We start from the raw sequence: 16,010 nt of genomic DNA on the forward strand, positions 1-16,010 counted from the left end.
AGCTCTTATGCAGGGTGGAAGAGATCAAGGAACAAGAGAAACAGCTCAGCGATCTTAGAGCTGAATTCCCCAAATTATTTGAAGGTTTAGAAAAATTAAAAACAGAGTATCACATTACTCTCAACAAAGAGGCAGAGCCAGTATGTTTATTCGCGCTGAGAAAGGTCCCACACCCACTCTTGGAAGAGGTAAAGAAGGAAATCGATGCCATGCTAAACCAAGGAGTTATTTCTGCAGTGACAAAACCCACTAGGTGGTGCTTTGGGATGTTTCCAGTAAAGAAACCAAATGGGTCTATAACCTACAGAAAGAGGACGAAGTCTGCGAAAAAGTAAGGCAGTTTTGCCAAGAAGGTTGGCCAGAATATATGCCTTATAACACAATTTAAGAAAATATCATCAGCAAAGAAGCCATCTTACTATTGTGGGTGACTTACGAGTCTACGATGAAAGATTAGTTATTCCAAGGGTTTTAAGGTTGGACATCCAAGAGAAACTACATTAAGGAATCACCAAGTGTAGAGCAAGAGTGAGAAACTCGGTATGGTGACTGGCTGTTTCCAAGGAGATTAAAGACATGATTTCCAGGTGTATCACATGAGCTGCTACCAGACAAGACTCTAGAGAACCACTGATGTCGTCTTTGTTTCCGTCCAGGCCATGAGAGCGCCTGGGAATGGATCTGTTTGAACATAAAGGGAAGATTTTCCTTATTGTCATTGACTATTATTCCAGAACGGGTTGGCCCCATATGAGTTGCTAATGGGTAAGAGGTTAAGGACACAACTACCCGCATACCTAAGAACCCTTCAGCCATGAATCTGTGCAGAAGACTGGAAAGGGTAAGGGTGAGAGAAGAGAAAGAGAGGCCAATCCAAACAGAGAATCATGATAGAAGCTACAGAGCAAAAAAATCAAACAGACCTACGACCTGGAGATTTGGTTTGAATTAAAGATCAGGATTGATATAGGGAAGTGAGGGAGAGATCTTCATATCCTTGATCCTCCATAGTCTAGACAGACCAAGGATGGATAACAAGAAATAGAAGATCCTTGGGACTGACATCACAGAAAAAAATCAAACGAATCAGAAAGAGCTGATGAACCAGTGATACAACCAATAACAGATCGCCCAGAGGACAGCAAAAGCAGAGAACCTAAGGCATCCAATAGATCAACTTACCCAGAGGAAAGTGAAGAAGAAGAACCGAAGGACCCATTCCCCAAACAAGTGAAAGATGAACACACTATGGCAGAGTCGTGAGAGCCCCACAGCATTACAGACCTGATGAATGAAGTCAGAGACTCGGGGGGAGATGTAGTATAAAGTACATAACCTGTTGCTGGGTAGATTATATAGACCTTAAGCATCATCACAAGATGTGATGTCACGAGTCTGAATCTTGTGTTACTCAGTGTTAATGTTCGAGATAAGACCTTGTAAATAAACTCCTGTTACTTTGACCCAAAGTCGACTATCCTCATTTAATATTAACGGCGCATTGACCAGTATAGTACAAATTATAACCTGTGCTAAGCGCGTATTACAACCTTGTGTTAGTCAGCAATCTATCAAAGATGTGTCCTCACATATAACCCTTATAAGATGTCTCCTCACCAAAATTAATTAATGTAGAGGCAGAGGGCATGAATTAATGATTTCAAAGGGAAATTAGACAGGCACTTGAGGTAAATAAACCTGCAGGGCTACGGGGATAGAGAGAGGGAATGGAACGGACTGGATTGCTCTGCATAGAGCGGGCATGGACTCAATGGGCTGAATGGCCTCCTTCTGTGCCATAATGACTCTATGACACTATGGCATGACTGAATGAGTATTGCACCTGGTTCATAAAAGAAGATGAAGTTAATATTGCACACTAGGAGGGGGGGAGATAGAGATATTGCATAGGATCCAACAAGGTAGAAAACAGGTGCTAAATAGGTTGGCATCATTCAAAGTTAACAAGTCACCCGATCTAGATGGGAGGTGTCCTAGGTTGCTGAGAGAGGCTGGGGTGGAAATAGCAGAAGCTCTGTTCAAAATCTTTTAATCTTGGATATGGGAGTGATGCCAATGGACGGAGGATTGGAAACGTCAAACCCCCGTTCAAAAAAGGGAAGTGGGATAAATCTGGTAACTGCAGACCAGTCGGTCTAATGTCAGTGGTGGTAAAACTATGAGACACTATTGTCAAGGACACAATTAATTCTGACTTGGAGAAGCATGGGTTATCAAGAGACAGCCAGCACAGAGTTGTTAAAACAAATCGAGTCTGACTAACTGATTGAGGCCCATTGAACCTGCTCCACCATTCAATAAGATCATGCCTGATCTTCTCCTTCAACTCCATCTTCCCTCACTATTCTCATATCCGTTGAATCCCTTAGAATCCAAAAATCTATTTATCTCAGTCTTGAATATACTCAACGGCTGAGCATCCACACAACCCTTTGAGTGAAGAAATTTCTCCTCATCTTAAGGGCATTTAAGTGGTCATTGGATAGACATATGGATGAAAATGGAATAGTGTAGGTCAGATGGTTTCACAGGTCGGCGCAACATCAAGGGCTGAAGGGCCTGTACTGCGCTGTAATGTTCTAATTCTAATTCTAATTCTAAAAAATCTCAGTCCTGAATGACTGGTCCCTTATTCTAAAACTGCAACTTCTAATTCTAGACTCTTCAGTCAGGAAGACAACCTCCCAGCTTCTACCTTGGCAAGCCCCTTAAAAATTATTTATGTTTCAATGAGATCAATTCTCCTTTTTCTAAACTCCAAAGAATATAGGCCTGTTCTACTCAATCTCTCCTCACCCTCCTCCCAGGAATCAGTCTCGTGAATCTTCATTGCCTTCCCCCTAAGGCAAGTATATCTTTCCTTAGGTAAGGAGACCAAAACACAACACTCCAGGTGTGGTCTCACCAAGGCCCTACATGATTGCAGTAAGTCCTCTTTATTCTTAAACTCCAATCCTTTTATAAAATACAATTGCTCTCCTAATTGCTTGCTGTGCCCGCCTGTTAACTTTCTGTGATTTGTGTACAAGTCCACCTAGGTCCCTCTGAATACCAACATTTCCCAGTCTCTCACCTTTGAAAAAATATTGTATTTTTCATCTCTGTTGATGAAATAACAGAGAGGGTTGATGAATGTAGGTGCAATAAATGTATGTATGGACTTTACCAGATAACTGACCTATTCAGAAAATAGAAGCATAATGTATTAGAGAGGTGATGGTAACTTTGGTGTGTAATTGACTGGGGGATAGGAGGCTGAAAATAGTGGGAACGGATGTTCTTCTGACTGGAGAGAAGTATGCAGTGGGGTCCCCCAGCGGTCAGTATTAAGACCGTTGCTCTTCTGATTATATTGAATGACCTGGACTTGGGTATAAGAAGTACAATTTCATACTTTGCAGATAATAGAAAACTTAACAATGCATTTAATGGTGAGCAGGACAGTAGCAAAGATGTCCAGCTGACAGCAGCAGACTTCAGGAGGACTTAGACAGAACTATTGAAATGGGCAGACAGATGGCGATGCATTTTAATGAAGTATCACAGATTAGAGCAATGTGTACACTTTTGAGCACGACACTTTAAGAAGAATGTAAAAGCCTTGGAGAAGTAATCGAGGAGGTTTACCAGGATGATACTCAGGATAATGAGTTTCAACGTGGAAGGACTGGAAAAACTGGGGTTGTTCTCTTTAAAGCAGAAAAGGTTAAGAGGATTTTTAAGATCTCCATTCAGAACCATTCAAATCATTTCACAGGAATGCTTGAGTTAGGCATCTTTATTTTAGAAGGTCATCCTTGTTTTGCTGGATATTCTTATGTCAGCTGGACATTCTTGTTTCTGCTGAACATTCTTGTTTCTGCTGGATATCCTTGTTTCTGCTGGACATTCTTGTTTCTGCTGGATATCCTTGTTTCGGCTGGACATTCTTGTGTCAGATGGACATTCTTGTTTCTGCTGGATATTCTTGTTCCTGCTGGACATTCTTGTTCCTGCTGGACATCCTTATTTCTGCTGGATATCCTTGTTTCTGCTGGACATTCTTGTTTCTGCTGGACATTCTTGTTTCTGCTGGACATTCTTGTTTCTGCTGGATATCCTTGTTTCTGCTGGATATCCTTGTTTCTGCTGGATATCCTTGTTTCTGCCGGACATTCTTGTTCCTGCTGGACATTCTTGTTTCTGCTGGATATCCTTATTTCTGCTGGATATCCTTGTTTCTGCTGGACATTCTTGTTTCTGCTGGACATTCTTATGTCAGCTGGACATTCTTGTGTCAGATGGACATTCTTGTTTCTGCTGGATATTCTTGTTCCTGCTGGACATTCTTGTTCCTGCTGGACATTCTTGTTTCTGCTGGATATCCTTGTGTCAGCTGGACATTCTTGTGTCAATTGGACATTCTTGTTTCTGCTGGATATTCTTGTTCCTGCTGGACATTCTTGTTCCTGCTGGACATTCTTGTTTCTGCTGGATATCCTTATTTCTGCTGGATATCCTTGTTTCTGCTGGACATTCTTGTTTCTGCTGGACATTCTTGTTTCTGCTGGATATCCTTGTTTCTGCTGGACATTCTTGTTTCTGCTGGATATCCTTGTTTCGGCTGGACATTCTTGTGTCAGATGGACATTCTTGTTTCTGCTGGATATTCTTGTTCCTGCTGGACATTCTTGTTCCTGCTGGACATTCTTGTTTCTGCTGGATATCCTTATTTCTGCTGGATATCCTTGTTTCTGCTGGACATTCTTGTTTCTGCTGTACATTCTTGTTTCTGCTGGATATCCTTGTTTCTGCTGGATATCCTTGTTTCTGCCGGACATTCTTGTTCCTGCTGGACATTCTTGTTTCTGCTGGATATCCTTATTTCTGCTGGATATCCTTGTTTCTGCTGGACATTCTTGTTTCTGCTGGACATTCTTGTTTCTGCCGGACATTCTTGTGTCAGATGGACATTCCTGTGTCAGCTGGACATTCCTGTTTCTGCTGGACATTCTTGTGTCAGCTGCACATCCTTGTTTCTGCTGGAAATTCTTGTTTCTGCTGGATATCCTTGTTTCTGCTGGAAATTCTTGTTTCTGCTGGATATCCTTGTTTCTGCTGGGCATTCTTATGTCAGCTGGATATTCTTGTCTCTGCTGGACATTCTTGTTTCTGCTGCATATCCTTGTTTCTGCTGAACATTCATGTGTCAGCTGCACATCCTTGTTTCTGCTGGAAATTCTTGTTTCTGCTGGATATCCTTGTTTCTGCTGGAAATTCTTGTTTCTGCTGGATATCCTTGTTTCTGCTGGAAATTCTTGTTTCTGCTGGATATCCTTGTTTCTGCTGGGCATTCTTATGTCAGCTGGACATCCTTGTTTCTGCTGGACATTCTTGTTTCTGCTGGACATCCTTGTTTCTGCTGGGCATTCATGTGTCAGCTGGACATTCTTGTTTCCGGTGGACATCCTTGTTTCTGCTGGAAATTCTTGTTTCTGCTGGATATCCTTGTTTCTGCTGGACATTCATATGTCAGCTGGACATTCTTGTTTCTGGACATTCTTGTGTCAGCTGGACATTCTTGTTTCTGCTGGTCATCCCTGTTTCGGCTAGACATTCTTGTGTCAGCTGGACATTCTTGTTTCTGCTGGATATCCTTGTTTCTGCTGAACATTCATGTGTCAGCTGCACATCCTTGTTTCTGCTGGAAATTCTTGTTTCTGCTGGATATCCTTGTTTCTGCTGGAAATTCTTGTTTCTGCTGGATATCCTTGTTTCTGCTGGGCATTCTTATGTCAGCTGGACATCCTTGTTTCTGCTGGACATTCTTGTTTCTGCTGGACATCCTTGTTTCTGCTGGGCATTCATGTGTCAGCTGGACATTCTTGTTTCCGGTGGACATCCTTGTTTCTGCTGGAAATTCTTGTTTCTGCTGGATATCCTTGTTTCTGCTGGACATTCATATGTCAGCTGGACATTCTTGTTTCTGGACATTCTTGTGTCAGCTGGACATTCTTGTTTCTGCTGGTCATCCCTGTTTCGGCTGGACATTCTTGTGTCAGCTGGACATTCTTGTTTCTCCTGGACATCCTTGTTTCTGCTCAGCATTCTTGTTTCTGCTGGATATCCTTGTTTCTACTGGATATCCTTGTTTCTGCTCGACATTCTTGTTTCTGCTGGATATCCTTGTTTCTGCTGGACATTCTTATGTCAGCTGGATATTCTTGTGTCTGCTGGACATTCTTGTTTCTGCTGGATATCCTTGTTTCTGGTGGACATTCTGGTCTCTGCTGGGCATTCTTGTTTCTGGTGGATATCCTTGTTTCTGCTGGACATTCTTGTTTCTGCCGGACATTCTTGTGTCAGATGGACATTCCTGTGTCAGCTGGACATTCCTGTTTCTGCTGGACATTCTTGTTTCTGCTGGACATTCTTGTGTCAGCTGCACATCCTTGTTTCTGCTGGAAATTCTTGTTTCTGCTGGATATCCTTGTTTCTGCTGGAAATTCTTGTTTCTGCTGGATATCCTTGTTTCTGCTGGGCATTCTTATGTCAGCTGGATATTCTTGTCTCTGCTGGACATTCTTGTTTCTGCTGGATATCCTTGTTTCTGCTGAACATTCATGTGTCAGCTGCACATCCTTGTTTCTGCTGGAAATTCTTGTTTCTGCTGGATATCCTTGTTTCTGCTGGAAATTCTTGTTTCTGCTGGATATCCTTGTTTCTGCTGGAAATTCTTGTTTCTGCTGGATATCCTTGTTTCTGCTGGGCATTCTTATGTCAGCTGGACATCCTTGTTTCTGCTGGACATTCTTGTTTCTGCTGGACATCCTTGTTTCTGCTGGGCATTCATGTGTCAGCTGGACATTCTTGTTTCCGGTGGACATCCTTGTTTCTGCTGGAAATTCTTGTTTCTGCTGGATATCCTTGTTTCTGCTGGACATTCATATGTCAGCTGGACATTCTTGTTTCTGGACATTCTTGTGTCAGCTGGACATTCTTGTTTCTGCTGGTCATCCCTGTTTCGGCTGGACATTCTTGTGTCAGCTGGACATTCTTGTTTCTCCTGGACATCCTTGTATCTGCTCAGCATTCTTGTTTCTGCTGGATATCCTTGTTTCTGCTGGATATCCTTGTTTCTGCTCGACATTCTTGTTTCTGCTGGATATCCATGTTTCTGCTGGACATTCTTATGTCAGCTGGATATTCTTGTGTCTGCTGGACATTCTTGTTTCTGCTGGATATCCTTGTTTCTGGTGGACATTCTGGTCTCTGCTGGGCATTCTTGTTTCTGGTGGATATCCTTGTTTCTGCTGGACATTCTTATGTCAGCTGGATATTCTTGTTTCTGCTGGATATCCTTATTTCTGCTGGAAATTCTTGTTACTGCTGGATACCCTTGTTTCTGCTGGACATCCCTGTTTCTGCTGGGCATTCATCTGTCAGCTGGACATTCTTGTTTCTGCTGGACATCCTTGTTTCTGCTGGATATCCTTGTTTCTGCTGGACATTCTTGTTTCTGCCGGACATTCTTGTGTCAGATGGACATTCCTGTGTCAGCTGGACATTCCTGTTTCTGCTGGACATTCTTGTTTCTGCTGGACATTCTTGTGTCAGCTGCACATCCTTGTTTCTGCTGGAAATTCTTGTTTCTGCTGGATATCCTTGTTTCTGCTGGAAATTCTTGTTTCTGCTGGATATCCTTGTTTCTGCTGGGCATTCTTATGTCAGCTGGATATTCTTGTCTCTGCTGGACATTCTTGTTTCTGCTGGATATCCTTGTTTCTGCTGAACATTCATGTGTCAGCTGCACATCCTTGTTTCTGCTGGAAATTCTTGTTTCTGCTGGATATCCTTGTTTCTGCTGGAAATTCTTGTTTCTGCTGGATATCCTTGTTTCTGCTGGAAATTCTTGTTTCTGCTGGATATCCTTGTTTCTGCTGGGCATTCTTATGTCAGCTGGACATCCTTGTTTCTGCTGGACATTCTTGTTTCTGCTGGACATCCTTGTTTCTGCTGGGCATTCATGTGTCAGCTGGACATTCTTGTTTCCGGTGGACATCCTTGTTTCTGCTGGAAATTCTTGTTTCTGCTGGATATCCTTGTTTCTGCTGGACATTCATATGTCAGCTGGACATTCTTGTTTCTGGACATTCTTGTGTCAGCTGGACATTCTTGTTTCTGCTGGTCATCCCTGTTTCGGCTGGACATTCTTGTGTCAGCTGGACATTCTTGTTTCTCCTGGACATCCTTGTATCTGCTCAGCATTCTTGTTTCTGCTGGATATCCTTGTTTCTGCTGGATATCCTTGTTTCTGCTCGACATTCTTGTTTCTGCTGGATATCCATGTTTCTGCTGGACATTCTTATGTCAGCTGGATATTCTTGTGTCTGCTGGACATTCTTGTTTCTGCTGGATATCCTTGTTTCTGGTGGACATTCTGGTCTCTGCTGGGCATTCTTGTTTCTGGTGGATATCCTTGTTTCTGCTGGACATTCTTATGTCAGCTGGATATTCTTGTTTCTGCTGGATATCCTTATTTCTGCTGGAAATTCTTGTTACTGCTGGATACCCTTGTTTCTGCTGGACATCCCTGTTTCTGCTGGGCATTCATCTGTCAGCTGGACATTCTTGTTTCTGCTGGACATCCTTGTTTCTGCTGGACATTCATGTTTCTGCTGGACATTCTTTTGTCAGCTGGACATTCTTGCTTCTGCTGGACATTCTTGTTTCTGCTAGACATTCTTGTTTCTGCTGGATATCCTTGTTTCCGGTGGACATTCTTGTTTCTGCTGGATATCCTTGGTTCTGCTGGATATCGTTGTTTCTGCTGGACATTCTTGTTTCTGCTGGACATTCTTGTTTCTGCTGGATATCCTTGTTTCTGCTGGACATCCTTGTTTCTGCTGGACATTCATGTAACTGCTGGACATTCTTATGTCAACTGGACATTCTTGTTTCGGCTGGACATTCTTGTTTCTGCTGGATATCCTTGTCTCTGCTGGACATTCTTGTTTCTGCTGGACATTCTTGTTTCTGCTGGGCATTCATGTTTCTGCTGGACATTCCTGTGTCAGCTGGACATTCCTGTTTCTGCTGGACATTCTTGTTTCTGCTGGATATCCTTGTTTCTGGTGGACATTCTTGTTTCTGCTGGATATCCTTGTTTCTGCTGGACATTCTTGTGTCAGCTGCACATCCTTGTTTCTGCTGGACATCCTTGTTTCTGCTGGGCATTCATGTGTCAGCTGGACATTCTTGTTTCTGCTGGACATCCTTGTTTCTGCTGGAAATTCTTGTTTCTGCTGGATATCCTTGTTTCTGCTGGACATTCTTATGTCAGCTGGACATTCTTCTTTCTGCTGGACATTCTTGTTTCTGCTGAAGATCCTTGTTTCTGCTGGACATTCTTATGTCAGCTGGACATTCTTGTTTCTGGACATTCTTGTGTCAGCTGGACATTCTTGTTTCTGCTGGACATTCTTGTTTCTGCTGGTCATCCTTGTTTCGGCTGGACATTCTTGTTTCTACTGGACATCCTTGTTTCTGCTCAGCATTCTTGTTTCTGCTGGATATACTTGTTTCTGCTCGACATTCTTGTTTCTGCTGACATTCTTGTTTCTGCTGGATATCCTTGTTTCTGCTGGACATTCTTATGTCAGCTGGATATTCTTGTGTCTGCTGGACATTCTTGTTTCTGCTGGATATCCTTGTTTCTGGTGGACATTCTGGTCTCTGCTGGACATTCTTGTTTCTGCCGGATATATGCCGCAGGGATCAGTTCTGGGTCCTCTCCTGTTTGTGATTTTTATTAACGACTTGGATGAGGAAGTCGAAGGGTGGGTCAGTAAATTTGCAGATGATACAAAGGTTGGTGGAGTTGTGGATACCGAGGAGGGCTATTGTCGTCTGCAAAGGGACTTGGATAGGTTGCAGTGCTGGGCTGAAAAGTGGCAGATGGAGTTTAACCCTGAAAAGTGTGAGGTCGTCCATTTTGGAAGGACAAACATGAATGCAAAATACTGGGTTAACGGTAGGGTTCTTGGGCATGTGGAGGAGCAGAGAGACCTTGGGGTCTATGTGCATAGATCGTTGAAAGTTGCAACTCAAGTGGATAGGGCTGTGAAGAAGGCATATGGGGTGTTAGCGTTCATTAGCAGAGGGATTGAATTTAAGAGCCGTGAGGTGATGATGCAGCTGTACAGGACCTTGGTAAGGCCTCATTTGGAGTACTGTGTGCAGTTCTGGTCGCCTCATTTTAGGAAGGATGTGGAAGCCTTGGAGAGGGTGCAGAGGAGATTTACCAGGATGTTGCCTGGAATGGAGAATAAGTCTTACGAGGAAAGGCTGAACATTCTAGGCCTCTTCTCATTAGAAAGGAGAAGGATGAGGGGTGACATGATAGAGGTTTATAAGATGATCAGGGGAATAGATAGGGTAGACAGTCAGAAACTTTTTCCCCGGGTGGAGCAAAGCGTTACAAGGGGTCATAAATTTAAGGTGAAGGGTGGGAGATATAAGGGGGATGTCAGGGGAAGGTTCTTTACCCAGAGAGTGGTCGAGGCATGGAATGCCTTGCCCGGGGAAGTTGTTGAGTCAGAAACTTTAGGGACTTTCAAAAGGCTTTTGGATAGGTATATGGATAAAGGAGAATGATGGGGTATAGATTAAATTGTCCTTGACAGAGGACAAAGGATCGGCACAACATTGTGGGCCGAAGGGCCTGTTCTGTGCTGTATGTTCTATGTTCTATGTTCTAATATCCTTGTTTCTGCTGGACATTCTTATGTCAGCTGGATATTCTTGTTTCTGCTGGATATCCTTATTTCTGCTGGAAATTCTTGTTTCTGCTGGATACCCTTGTTACTGCTGGACATCTTTTTTTCTGCTGGGCATTCATCTGTCAGCTGGACATTCTTGTTTCTGCTGGACACCTTTGTTTCTGCTGGACATTCATGTTTCTGCTGGACATTCTTTTGTCAGCTGGACATTCTTGTTTCTGCTGGACATTCTTGTTTCTGCTGGATATCCTTGTTTCCGGTGGACATTCTTGTTTCTGCTGGACATTCTTGTTTCTGCTGGATATCCTTGTTTCTGCTGGACATTCTTGTGTCAGCTGGACATTCTTGTTTCTGCTGGAGATTCTTGTTTCTGCTGGACATTCTTGTTTCTGCTGGATATTCTTGTTTCTGCTGGATATCCTTGTTTCTGGTGGACATTCTTGTTTCTGCTGGATATCCTTGGTTCTGCTGGATATCCTTGTTTCTGGTGGACATTCCTGTTTCTGCTGGACATTCTTGTTTCTGCTGGATATCCTTGTTTCTGCTGGACATTCTTATGTCAGCTGGACATCCTTGTATCTGCTGGACATTCTTATGTCAGCTGGACATTCTTGTTTCGGCTGGACATTCTTGTTTCTGCTGGATATCCTTGTCTCTGCTGGACATTCTTGTTTCTGCTGGACATTCTTGTTTCTGCTGGGCATTCATGTTTCTGCTGGACATTCCTGTGTCAGCTGAACATTCCTGTTTCTGCTGGACATTCTTGTTTCTGCTGGGCATTCATGTTTCTGCTGGACATTCCTGTGTCAGTTGCACACCCCTGTTTCTGCTGGAAATTCTTGTTTCTGCTGGATATCCATGTTTCTGCTGGAAATTCTTGTTTCTGCTGGATATCCTTCTTTCTGCTGGGCATTCATATGTCAGCTGGATATTCTTGTGTCTGCTGGACATTCTTGTTTCTGCTGGATATCCTTGTTTCTGGTGGACATTCTGGTCTCTGCTGGACATTCTTGTTTCTGCTGGATATCCTTGTTTCTGCTGGACATTCTTATGTCAGCTGGATATTCTTGTTTCTGCTGGATATCCTTATTTCTGCTGGATACCCTTGTTTCTGCTGGGCATTCATCTGTCAGCTGGACATTACTGTTTCTGCTGGACATCCTTGTTTCTGCTGGACATACTTTTGTCAGCTAGACATTCTTGTTTCTGCTGGACATTCTTGTTTCTGCTGGATATCCTTGTTTCCGGTGGACATTCTTGTTTCTGCTGGACATTCTTGTTTCTGCTGGATATCCTTGTTTCTGCTGGGCATTCTTGTGTCAGCTGGACATTCTTGTTTCTGCTGGAGATTCTTGTTTCTGCTGGACATTTTTGTTTCTGCTGGATATCCTTGGTTCTGCTGGATATCCTTGTTTCTGGTGGACATTCTTGTTTCTGCTGGACATTCTTGTTTCTGCTGGATAGCCTTGTTTCTGCTGGACATTCTTATGTCAGCTGGACATCCTTGTTTCTGCTGGACATTCATGTATCTGCTGGACATTCATATGTCAGCTGGACATTCTTGTTTCGGCTGGACATTCTTGTTTCTGCTGCATATCCTTGTCTCTGCTGGACATTCTTGTTTCTGCTGGACATTCTTGTTTCTGCTGGGCATTCATGTTTCTGCTGGACATTCCTGTGTCAGCTGGACATTCCTGTTTCTGCTGGACATTCCTGTTTCTGCTGGATATCCTTGTTTCTGGTGGACATTCTTGTTCTGCTGGATATTCTTGTGTCTGCTGGACATTCTTGTTTCTGCTGGATATCCTTGTTTCTGGTGGACATTCTTGTTTCTGCTGGATATCCTTGTTTCTGCTGGACATTCTTATGTCAGCTGGATATTCTTGTTTCTGCTGGATATCCTTATTTCTGCTGGAAATTCTTGTTTCTGCTGGACATCCTTGTTTCTGCTGGACATTCTTGTTTCTGCTGGATATCCTTGTTTCTGCTGGACATTCTTATGTCAGCTGGACATTCATGTTTCTGCTGGACATTCTTGTGTCAGCTGGACATTCTTGTTTCTGCTGGACATTCTTGTTTCTGCTGGATATCCTTGTTTCCGGCGGACATTCTTGTTTCTGCTGGACATTCTTGTTTCTGCTGCACATTCTTGTTTCTGCTGGACATTCTTGTTTCTGCTGGACATTCTTATGTCAGCTGGACATTCTTGTTTCTGCTGGACATTCTTGTTTCTGCTGGATATCCTTATTTCTGCTGGACATTCTTGTTTCTGCTGGACATCCTTGTTTCTGCTGGACATTCTTGTTTCTGCAGGAGATTCCTGTGTCAGCTGGACATTCTTGTTTCTGCTGGACATTCTTGTTTCTGCTGGATATCCTTATTTCTGCTGGAAATTCTTGTTTCTGCTGGACATCCTTGTTTCTGCTGGACATTCTTGTTTCTGCTGGACATCCTTGTTTCTGCTGGGCATTCATGTGTCAGCTGGACATTCTTGTTTCTGCTGGACATCCTTGTTTCTGCTGGACATTCTTGTTTCTGCTGGACATTCATGTGTCAGCTGGACATTCTTGTTTCTGCTGGACATTCTTGTTTCTGCTGGATATCCTTGTTTCCGGTGGACATTCTTGTTTCTGCTGGGCCTTCATGTTTCTGCTGGATATCCTTGTTTCTGGTGGACATTCTTGTTTCTGCTGGACATTCTTCTTTCTGCAGGATATCCTTGTTTCTGCTGGATATCCTTGTTTCTGCTGGACATTCTTGTGTCAGCTGGACATTCTTGTTTCTGCTGGATATCCTTGTTTCTTCTGGACATTCTTGTTTCTGCTGGACATTCGTGTGTCAGCTGGACATTCTTGTTTCTGCTGGACATTCATGTTTCTGCTGGATATCCTTGTTTCCAGTGGACATTCTTGTTTCTGCTGGACATTCTTGTTTCTGCTGGATATTCTTGTTTCTGCTGGACATTCTTGTTTCTGCTGGACATTCTTGTTTCTGCTGGATATCCTTGTTTCTGGTGGACATTCTTGTTTCTGCTGGATATCCTTGGTTCTGCTGGATATCCTTGTTTCCGGTGGACATTCTTGTTTCTGCTGGACATTCTTGTTTCTGCTGGATATCCTTATTTCTGCTGGACATTCTTGTTTCTGCTGGACATCCTTGTTTCTGCTGGACATTCTTGTTTCTGCAGGACATTCCTGTGTCAGCTGGACATTCTTGTTTGTGCTGGACATTCTTGTTTCTGCTGGATATCCTTATTTCTGCTGGAAATTCTTGTTTCTGCTGGACATCCTTGTTTCAGCTGGACATTCTTGTTTCTGCTGGACATCCTTGTTTCTGCTGGGCATTCATGTGTCAGCTGGACATTCTTGTTTCTGCTGGACATCCTTGTTTCTGCTGGACATTCATGTTTCTGCTGGACATTCATGTGTCAGCTAGACATTCTTGTTTCTGCTGGACATTCTTGTTTCTGCTGGATATCCTTGTTTCCGGTGGACATTCTTGTTTCTGCTGGGCATTCATGTTTCTGCTGGATATCCTTGTTTCTGGTGGACATTCTTGTTTCTGGTGGACATTCTTGTTTCTGCTGGACATTCTTGTTTCTGCTGGATATCCTTGTTTCTGGTGGACATTCTTGTGTCATCTGGACATCCTTGTTTCTTCTGGACATTCTTGTTTCTGCTGGACATTCGTGTGTCAGCTGGACATTCTTGTTTCTGCTGGACATTCATGTTTCTGCTGGATATCCTTGTTTCCGGTGGACATTCCTGTTTCTGCTGGACATTCTTGTTTCTGCTGGATATTCTTGTTTCTGCTGGACATTTTTGTTTCTGCTGGACATTCTTGTTTCTGCTGGACATTCTTGTTTCTGCTGGATATCCTTGTTTCTGGTGGACATTCTTGTTTCTGCTGGATATCCTTGTTTCTGGTGGACATTCTTGTTTCTGCTGGACATTCTTGTTTCTGCTGGATATCCTTGTTTCTGCTGGACATTCTTATGTCAGCTGGATATCCTTGTTTCCACTGGACATTCTTGTTTCTGCCGGACATTCTTGTTTCTGCTGGATATCCTTGTTTCTGCTGGACATTCTTGTTTCTGCTGGATATCCTTGTTTCTGGTGGACATTCTTGTTTCCGCTGGATATCCTTGGTTCTGCTGGATATCCTTGTTTCTGGTGGACATTCTTGTTTCTGCCGGACATTCTTGTTTCTGGTGGACATTCTTGTTTCTGCTGGACATTCTTGTTTCAGCTGGATATCCTTGGTTCTGCTGGATATCCTTGTTTCTGGTGGACATTCTTGTTTCTGCTGGACATTCTTGTTTCTGCTGGACATCCTTGTTTCTTCTGGACATTCTTGTTTCTGCTGGACATTCGTGTGTCAGCTGGACATTCTTGTTTCTGCTGGACATTCATGTTTCTGCTGGATATCCTTGTTTCCAGTGGACATTCTTGTTTCTGCTGGACATTTTTGTTTCTGCTGGACATTCTTGTTTCTGCTGGATATCCTTGTTTCTGGTGGACATTCTTGTTTCTGCTGGATATCCTTGGTTCTGCTGGATATCGTTGTTTCTGGTGGACATTCTTGTTTCTGCTGGACATTCTTGTTTCTGCTGGATATCCTTGTTTCTGCTGGACATTCTTATGTCAGCTGGACATCCTTGTTTCTGCTGGACATTCTTGTTTCTGCTGGCGATACTTGTTTCTGCTGGACATTCTTGTTTCTGCTGGCTATCCTTGATTCTGCTGGACATCCTTGTTTCTGCTGGACATTCATGTTTCTGCTGGACATTCTTATGTCAGCTGGACATTCTTGTTTCTGCTGGACATTCTTGTTTCTGCTGGATATCCTTGTTTCTGCTGGGCATTCATGTTTCTGCTGGACATTCCTGCGTCAGCTGGACATTCTTGTTTCTGCTGGACATCCTTGTTTCTGCTGGGCATTCATGTGTCAGCTGGACATTCTTGTTTCTGCTGGACATCCTTGTTTCTGCTGGAAATTCTTGTTTCTGCTGGATATCCTTGTTTCTGCTGGACATTCTTATGTCAGCTGGACATTCTTCTTTCTGCTGGACATTCTTGTTTCTGCTGAAGATCCTTGTTTCTGCTGGACATTCTTATGTCAGCTGGACATTCTTGTTTCTGGACATTCTTGTGTCAGCTGGACATTCTTGTTTCTGCTGGACATTCTTGTTTCTGCTGGTCATCCTTGTTTCGGCTGGACATTCTTGTT

This window comes from Heterodontus francisci, chromosome 41 (genome assembly GCF_036365525.1).
Source record: "Heterodontus francisci isolate sHetFra1 chromosome 41, sHetFra1.hap1, whole genome shotgun sequence".
NCBI classification, from domain to species: domain Eukaryota; kingdom Metazoa; phylum Chordata; class Chondrichthyes; order Heterodontiformes; family Heterodontidae; genus Heterodontus; species Heterodontus francisci.